The sequence below is a fragment of the Cucurbita pepo genome, chromosome LG07, assembly GCF_002806865.2.
Source record: "Cucurbita pepo subsp. pepo cultivar mu-cu-16 chromosome LG07, ASM280686v2, whole genome shotgun sequence".
Lineage (NCBI taxonomy): Eukaryota > Viridiplantae > Streptophyta > Magnoliopsida > Cucurbitales > Cucurbitaceae > Cucurbita > Cucurbita pepo.
Genome location: NC_036644.1, coordinates 8,507,577 through 8,517,541, shown reverse-complemented (window position 1 = coordinate 8,517,541; position 9,965 = coordinate 8,507,577). Strand labels below are relative to the sequence as shown.

The following is a 9,965-nucleotide window of genomic DNA, read 5'->3' as shown; positions in this document are numbered from 1 at the left end:
TCTATTAGAATAGGGTTGCTAACATTGACCATTATAATGTCCAAAAAGTGCATATTAGTGGCGGTGCCGCTAGCAGTAGAAGCTGGCCACGTTTTTATCCTAACACCATTAGTGGTGGTAATTAACGTGCAGTTCTTTACGATGACACCTTCAACAGGTTCTTCGTTAGTGTATCTTCCAAGACTTCCGATGCTTATTCCATGTCCTGGTCCGCACATCACGTTGGTGACTAAAATTAGTTTGCTTCCATCTCCAAGAGAAATGCAATCATCTCCAGTTGCAATTTTGGACTTTGTGATTGTGATCTTATTTGATCGACCGATGTGTATTCCATCAGTGTTGGGACTGTTTTCTGGTGCCATTATATTGATATTATGGAATGTGAGGTTGTTGCAGCTGAGGACGTTGATATGGAAGTTCTTGCTATCAAGTGATATTATTCTCTTAACCGTTGAATTGGGGATGAAGTTGAACCTCAAACTCTAAACATTTTGTATAATCAAATAATATTTTGTGAGAATCGATAATGAAGCTAAAAATTTGAAAAGAACCCAATAAAATTGAAAACTCAAAAAAATTTCACTTTTTCACTTGATTGTTTAAAGATTATCCTCTAGAAAATGAAGAACATTTACCAAATCGTAAATGTCAGAACATTAGAGAAGACATGTAAGAGGCCCTTTCAAAAACAACAAGATGCATGAGATTGATAAGGAAAGCTAAAGGCATATTACTTACAACGGGGAGTTTGGACACAATTTATGCTGTGTGGTAATCATTCCTTTTCCAAGCTGCCTTTCCTTGGCCATCAAAAACTCCTTCACCTGATAATGTCAATCTATCAACACGTGCAAAAGTGATCCAATTATCTCCCTGAAGACTTTTTTGTGTCTGCAATGTTCCTCCAAGTTGAAAGTCAATTGGGCTATTACAAGGTCCTTCAAACTTCCCTTGCTTTACTTTAAATATCCCTTTCGGAATAAAAATTGCACTAGAATGATTGGAGGTGCATGCATCCTTCCATGCATTTGCTAAAGCCTACATTTCGCAGGTAACAAAAACTTATAGCAAACAATTGATCAGCTCAACTAGTGATAATATTGATGTTCATATTGTATATTTACCTTCGTGATGTCAGTACCAGACACTATGTTACCATATCTTTTCAAAGGAAAAACAACATCGGCACTAGATTGAGCATCGACGGTAAGAGCTAACAATAGTAACATCAAAATTGTAGCAGCCAAGAAACTCGATTTGATCGTACTCATGAAGCCTGTGCTTTCTTTTCTTTTTTATGTATATGGTTTGAAAACTAGTGAGAGACAATGATATTTCGTTTTAGATTTGGAACTTTTTATTTATTTAATACAAATTGAAAAATAGGAATAAGTTGGGATGGAACTAAAAGAAGTTATTGATCCATTTCCCTCTCTTAATCCAAACATAAATTGATAACTAAACGTTGTTTATCGTTTCTGTAAGTTGTTCATTAATGGGTGTGTTGTAATATCTCTCTCACTAGCCTTTGAATGGTTGAATCTCAAAGAAACTGGACATTGGCCAAACCCAACGAAGTACTAGCTTTGGGGCCACAAACATTTTTATTTATGACTACATTGGTTAGAGACTATTTTCAACCTAAAATCGTTAGAAATAAGACTTGTACAAAAGGGGGGAAAAAAAAGCAAGAACCCGTTAAACCGATTAGTGCAATGTCCCAGGAACAGGATTTGAACCAAATTTTTTAGTATGAATTTGACACCCAGTGGCTCCAGCATTTTCCGACATCTTTTGCACTATGACCACATTATTTATTCCTCATAAAGTGTTTCAAAGAAGAGAGATTATTCTTACCGATCAACGTGAGTTGTTTTTAGCATGTTTTGCTTTACCCACATGTTTGTTAAGAAAATTTCAAGAGGTTGCCAAACATAATATTGTTCCAAACTAAACATGCTTAAAATGGTAGGCATATTATAGGCATATTATGGTAGGCATACCCATAAAATGACTTGTATGACTATAATAAAGCAACAAAATGGCTTGTCTCAAAGTATGGTATGTCCCTCAAATGGTAGGCATATTGAATGGGCTAAAAGAGTCATTCTCACCCATGTAAATTAAAGGACAAGCTCCCACATGTAGTAGTTCATAACTCACTCAGGATTAAGTTTGAGTCTCATATGATCATAATGTGAAATATTAATCTTCTCAATTAATGGATTTATAAAGAAAGATTAAATATTTCTTGGTTCAGTCTTATACAAACTCATTGTATAGTATACTCCCACTTACATATCTCCACAGGAACGATTTGGATCAAATCATTTGTAACCATTACAAAGTGAGCCATATCAATAGTGTTACCACGATAAAGCACCTAACTTTATTCATATACTATAGACTCTTTAGGTTATTACTTGAACACAATTCTCTTGTATGTCAACCACATACGGTTCAAGATTATATTAATAATGTTGGATTTTGATACCATGGATAACAATTAAATTACAAATAAAATAATAAAAATTATAGTTAAAAAGTAAATTAATTACCGGGCTTTAGGGCATAAATCCCAACAATCTCCCACTTACTCTATACCCAACATGTTCTCTCACTTGCCCTATTGAAGATGGGACATGTCTCGTAATCCTAGACATTCTAGATGACCCTCAAACACTTTAAACCTAGAGAGTCATTTTATATAAAACAAAATAATTATCATTAAAAGTCATTTTGGTCATTACCAATGATGCTTTCTCTCTCAATATCATTCTTTATAGATTGATCTTTTATAATTTCCTTAATATTAGTCTTTGTATCACTATCATCACAATGAGAGTGACAAACTAAATCACATGTGAAACACCTTCCAAATGTTTAAGAAATTATTATAGTCATACCAGTCATTTTGTTGCTTTAAAAGTAAAAAATGTTCCGTATACCATACTTCACAATCTAAGGTAAAATTGATCTTAACCTAAATTTTCTAAATTTATGTAACTAGGGTATCATTTAAAGATCAAATCTTTAACCCCATACACAATAAAAAAATTCTCATTATCCATGGATACTTTGAGAAAACTTTAATTTTTCAGGTCATACATTAGTTTAATTAATATAATTTAATTAACTTTATATTTAAGGTTAATTCTCATCTATGCATTAATTATCTCCCACTCAGGAAAAATAATTAATCATACTCTCAACATTTGAGGTTACTTAGGATACTATTCCTCTGACTTCATATTTCAATGATATTATCATTCTTTCAAGTCTTGCATCAAATATTTGACAATTTTGTCAATATAATATATATGAGTCAATATTGACATTTATCCTTAAATCTCTATTTTTAGGAGATACAAAATTATTCCAAATCTATTTATGGTAGAGTGAAAGATCACATCAATTCATAAGGAGTAATATGTCTCCAATCTAAAAAAAATTGAGAAAATCCACTCATCAATTAGTAATTTTCTTGTTTTCACAAGCTCATTACAATTTATTTAAAATTAAAGGTTATCAAACCTTCTATTAAAAAATCTATAGGTTAAATTCATTTCATAAATCAACTTTTACTCCTTTAGCAAATATTTTGCTTTTGAATTTTAATAATAAATCCATATAATAATATGTGCAGATGTATCCTATTACATTTCTTTTCACACAAAGAATTCTAAATATTTATTTAACATATCTTATATACACAAAAATGAATTAGAGAATAATAATAGACTCTAGAATTACAATAGGAGAGAAAGTCTACTTCTAGCTACTTTCTCCCATTAAGTTCAACTCTTTGTCATGAGTCCTGTTTTGAAGATCTATATCTTCTTATCTATACATAATTTTCCTTTTGTAGGTCAATTCATATCGTATGAGTTTAACCTCATCAAGAATATCTACAAATCTCTGGATTTTATGACTTTAAAATATTTATCCTTCGTCATCATCCCTCATAACTATTTTGAGGGTAATAAGTCCTTAAATTGGTCATCTAACATGACAATTTGAATTTTAGTAGGATTGAATCATCTCATAATTCCCCCACTACGATGAGACTTATCGAATTAATGACTAGGATCCACTTGACTCTCAAGCGAAATTAAATTGTTAACAACTTTGGTTAACTATTAAGGTCTCCACTTGGAACTATTTAATTAACACTATCTTGTTGGATGATGGGACTATGATGGAAGTCCCACATCGACTAATTTAGGGAATGATCATGGGTTTATGAGTGAGGAATACTAACTCCATTGCTATGAGGCCTTTTGGGGAAGCCCAAAGCAAAGCCATGAGAGCTTATGTTCAAAGTGGACAATATCATACCATTGTGGAGAGTCGTGTTCGTCTAACATATCTCACCTTATTATAAGTGTATGTCCTTCTATGAACTTCTTTAGAAAATTACATTTGTCATACCAATATGTTTTTCTATTTAGAATTAAATAAAGGACTATTTTGTTTCTCTTTAGGAGTAGCCTACAGTTAGGCATAATTTTGAACATATTTGTCTTAGCATATATGCTTGATTACAATTATTGAAGTGTTGTAAACTAAGTTTACTACATTTCCATAATTCCAAAAATTGTCTCATAGACAATTTTGAAGGCAATCATGTTCACTATGCAATCTCGGTTGCATATCGTAACAAGAGTTCAATAATAGTGTATAATTTTTTTTTAATACGTGACTATATCTAATATAGTATTGTTTTCTCCTCTTACATCACAATTTTACAAAATTGTATTATGTTGAGAGTTGGAAATAAATTCCACCTTCTATCAACTAATTTTAGTACACAATGTTCTCGTACTATTGACAGATGTCCTTTTCATACTATCAACTAAACCTTAAACCCTAAACCCTAATACCTACCACCAAGAAGGAAATTTGTCTTAGCATATATGCTTGATTACAATTATTGAAGTGTTGTAAACTAAGTTTACTACATTTCCATAATTCCAAAAATTGTCTCATAGACAATTTTGAAGGCAATCATGTTCACTATGCAATCTCGGTTGCATATCCTAACAAGAGTTCAATAATAGTGTATAATTTTTTTTTAATACGTGACTATATCTAATATAGTATTGTTTTCTCCTCTTACATCACAATTTTACAAAATTGTATTATGTTGAGAGTTGGAAATAAATTCCACCTTCTATCAACTAATTTTAGTACACAATGTTCTCGTACTATTGACAGATGTCCTTCTCGTACTATCAACTAAACCTTAAACCCTAAACCCTAATACCTACCACCAAGAAGGAAAATATAAACTAACTAAATCTAGTGAATAAAATAAAATATACTACTATTCAAATTTAAAATATCTAATATATATTCCCTAACTAATATATTCTTCAAATATTAAATGATTACATATATTCCATAACTAATTCAAACTAGAAAGAAGTTGCACTAAATTCTAACATCTACATCATCAAGTATTTTTCAAGAATTACATATCAAGTGTAATGAAAAACAAATCTTGGTAGTAGATCTTATATCAGCTATAAGGGGTGTCATCTAGTCTCCACAAAAAATCTAGTAAATCATATTTACTTTCATTTAGTTTTTTTTCCATAAAGTAATTTGGAAAATTTCTTTCACTATAAGCTAGGAACTATTTCCTATCAATAGCTTTGGTCATAAAATTTTTCTTAAATTTTATAATACTTAATTTGGAGATCATTTAAATAATTATCTAAATTTAGCTTCTATGGACTTAAACATCTCATATGTTTTTGTCATTTTCTTATCTTTTAGTCATGACATCCAACCTATCAACTAGAAGATATGAACAAAGCTTTCTCATCACCTTTGATTCATCAATCATGTGCTCTTCGAATAATTCGATTCACATTGACAATAGGTCTTGAGAACATTTCAAAATAAAGACAAAAGAAAAAAAAATAAAATCATACACTTCCATCATAGTGCTAATATTATTTTTTCAAGTATTAAAATTTTCTCAATATGACTTATCAGTAGTGAAAATTAAACAATGGAGATGTTGAACATTATATTTGAAATATATAAAATATTATTTAATTACAAACAATCAACTATCCATTCAATTTGAGCATGAGAACAAACAATTTTATAAAATGAACCCTATAAACAATTTCTAATGCTATGGTACTTTAGTGATTTAGAACAAGTGCAGCCGTAGGGTAGGTCAAGTGTTCCTTCACTAAACTGAGACAATCTCAACCAAACATTATATCAGAATAACTCTTATTCCTATAATATTTAATTACCATTAGTTCGGTCAAGAACATCATTAACAACCTTAATGATCTATTCGTAAATGTAACCCATCATTTTAGATCTTGTAATTTTATACCAACAAGTGCCACCGTAGGGTAGGTCAAGTATTGGAAATATAATTACTATCTTATCCTTCTCAAGAGTTCACCCTGATATTGACCCATGCAAACACCTTCCGCATGGGGACGGTCCAAAAGCCGCCATGAGGCCCCGCATGGATCTCACGTTATGAACCAATGATGGAGACCATAGGATATGTTGACACATTTCCTTCTCTCATTTACTATAAATACTTTCTCAAGATTCACCTTGATATTCACTCATGCAAACACCTTCCGTGGGGGGATGGTCTAAAAGCTGCCATGCCACGAGGTCCCGCATGAATCTCACGGTGTGAATCAATAATAGAGAACGTAGGATATCCTGACATGTGTCCTTAATATCTTTATATTGACAGATGTTCTTCTCCACCTAAGTATTTTGAAATAGGGTTTTCTATTACTCAGAAAAATTAGACTAATCTCATTTATCTAAGTTTCCAATCTACCCTTTCATAACCCTTATGTTGGTTGGATTGCTTTTAATGTTAATTGCCAAGTTTTTAAACTATTAAAAAAAACTAATCACATGGTGAGCTTGCTTAATGAAATTAAATAAAATTTGATTAATTCAACTCCCAAGTCGGTTCCGAGGTATAGGTGTTCCATTTCTGTCAGCTTAAATACCTCAGCCTAGTCAGAACCTTCCCTAGACAGAGTTCTCTTGTAGTCAATTTTTTATTTAAAATTCATTCCTCTTTAATTAACTATTAATTACAAAATTAATGAATGAATTAAACGGTCTTTAGGATCTTATTGAAAACTAATTCTCTTCTAGAATAATCTTAAAAATCTAGCATTTTAAACCCTTTAAAATTAAATTTAATAGATTACTCAAATTCTAATTATATTAGAACAAACCATAATCGTATAGGTAAATGCTAATTTAATTTCCAACCATAACAATTATACTCAAATGCATATGGAAAATACATCCTAATTAAGAAATCATCTTATTTCTATAAAAAAACAACCTAATAAAAAAATTTCAAATATAACATTTATATTTAAAAAAACAATTAAAATGCATGATTATGCTTAACCTATAATAGGATTTTAAACTAAATGACATACCAGATGCATTTAATCAATCCATTTAAAACATAGAATATATGCATAATTACATTTAAAAAAAAAAAAATCAAAATTGACTGGGCATGTCAGTATATCCTAAAAATTGAAAATGAATTAAATTACAATAATTTTGATGGAAGACATATCTTGATTTTCAAGATCTTTTATGTTTGGAACAATTCCAAATATAATAAAACTAGATTTTAAGATCTTTCCTATGGTAACCAATTCCAAATCTAATAAAATTAGGATTCGAGATTTTTTCGATTGATGGTGTTAATATAACACATGCGGAAGCAATTTGGATCTTAGGCACTTTTAGAACATCAATTATAGTAAATAACTAGCATGTTCATAAGTATTAAAACTTAATGAGTTTGAATACTAACCTTTTGTAGTTCAAATTCCTTTTTCCTCACGAACCGGTTTCGAACCACCACTAGTGTCTTCTCCACTATCCTCCGGCCTTAGAACGGGATTGTGGAATCCGGTGAGTGACTAAACTTGGGAGGGATTTTGTATACGTGAAAGAGAGTGCTTGTGAGAGGTTTTTCATCAAGATGAAGAATCCCTTCCAAGTATCATGATCACTCTATTTAAAGAGTCAAGTTTGCATGTTCATGCAAACTTGAGATCACCAAATCTTGACACTTAAAATTCCACTCAAATGTTTGAGATTATGTGGCAAGCATGCATGTTTGAGTTAACCAAATTTTGACACTCAAAATTCCACTCAAACTTGTGGGGTTTATTTGGCAAACATGCAAGTTTGGTTAAACCAAATTTTGACACCTCAAAATTCCACTAACATGATTTTTCCATTAGATGAAAGTCAACATTTTGACTTTCTTCATTTTAATTAGATGAAAGTCAACATTTTGACTTTCTTCATTTTAATTCAACAATTAATTTGAATAATGAATTTCAAATTAAAGTAACATTAAATAATTAATTAAACTATTTAATTAATATTTAATATTAATTCAAATGCCAATCCCAGTCAATTCCGACACATAATTGATTAAGATATTTAAATCTTATTTAAATATCTCAGATTCTCTCTTTTCGTTTAATTCGTAAATAAAATAAAATTGCGGTTAAATATATCGTATATATGTAACGCATATTCCCTAATTTGAATTCGAACACTTCGAACTCACTCGTCACACTGTTCTATGGTTTAGTCCGATATGAGCTAGCAGAGGGACCTAATGGACCTATAGATCATGGGCTCCAACGATTCAAGATTAACCGATTAAACTCATTAACCTGGTTAACCAACATTCGTTAACTACTAGGACACTCCACTATAGCCTAGTAGTTGCACTCCCCTCACTATAGATATATTTCTGTCCATCTGATATAACCATGATTAGTAAGTCGATCCTTCACAGGTTGTTCGTAACTAGAGCTGGGTCAATTTACCGTTTTACCCCTGAAGTTACTTCTTGTTCCTTATGTCTCACTGATCCTCTAATAAACAATTGGTTTGTGGTCCAACCAGTAAACCGAATCCCTCTCAGGCCAATGAGAGGGTGGGGCCCCTTGTTCAAGACCTGGAGTCAGTGCTTAAGGGAACTACCTTTCTTCTATCCCTAAAAGTGGGTAGGAGTGAATTCCGTCTTGCACCCCACGTCCCCAGCCATTCACCCAGTCTTACCCCTGAAATGGGAGGCCTGTTGAGTCGGCGAACTAGAGCCACTCTCACCCATGCAAATCTAAGGATAATTCCGAATAAACAGGAGTTCATGGTTAGCTCAGGATTAAAACCGAGTTACCTAGGTTATCGAATGAAAAGAAAATCAGTCTCAACAGTAAACGACTTTATAAAGTGAGAGTGGTTTTCTTCATGGTCCGATCTTATGCAATACTCATTGCATAGGACGCCCCCACTCACATGTCTCCACATGCACAATTTAGTGATCGCATTGTTTATATCATATACAAAAGTGGGCCGCATCCATAGTGTCCCCAGAATAAGGTACTCAGCCTTATCCTTATACTATAGATCATTTTGACTATATACTTGAACTTGATCCACTCTTATGTCTCTACATATAGTTCAAGTAGTCATACTATAGCCAGAGTGTTCTTAGTTTATTGGATTTAGATTAATGATCGTAAAGTTCACTTTATTCAATAACAATTTTTTCTGAATAAACAACAATAATAACTTTATTGAAAATAGAATATATCTTTGTTTACAAACTATGAGTTTTAGGACATAAAACCCAACAAACTCCCGATTGGACTAAAACTCTAATGGGGTTTTATAACTTTGAGTAGAGAGAAATACAATAAACTAGCGCATCACATTCTCATGCCTTTTCTCCCACTTGCCCTAGATTACATAACTCGTAGTCCTAGACTAACTACGTGCCCTTCAAACACTTCAGCCGTGAGTCAGTGTACCCTATAAGGATCAGAACTTTAGCACCGTACATTAGCATATAGTCCCTCATTCTCCTAAGATACTTGAGGATATTCTTAACGGCAGTCCAATGAGCA

The 9,965-nt window shown here is 32.0% G+C and overlaps 1 protein-coding gene across 2 annotated transcripts in view; it reads right to left on the bottom strand.

The window, feature by feature from the left end:
• The window catches only part of LOC111799331 (ER membrane protein complex subunit 2-like), a 146,256-nt gene that overhangs the window by 74,812 nt on the left and 61,479 nt on the right, over positions 1 to 9,965 (bottom strand). The window lies entirely within an intron of this gene.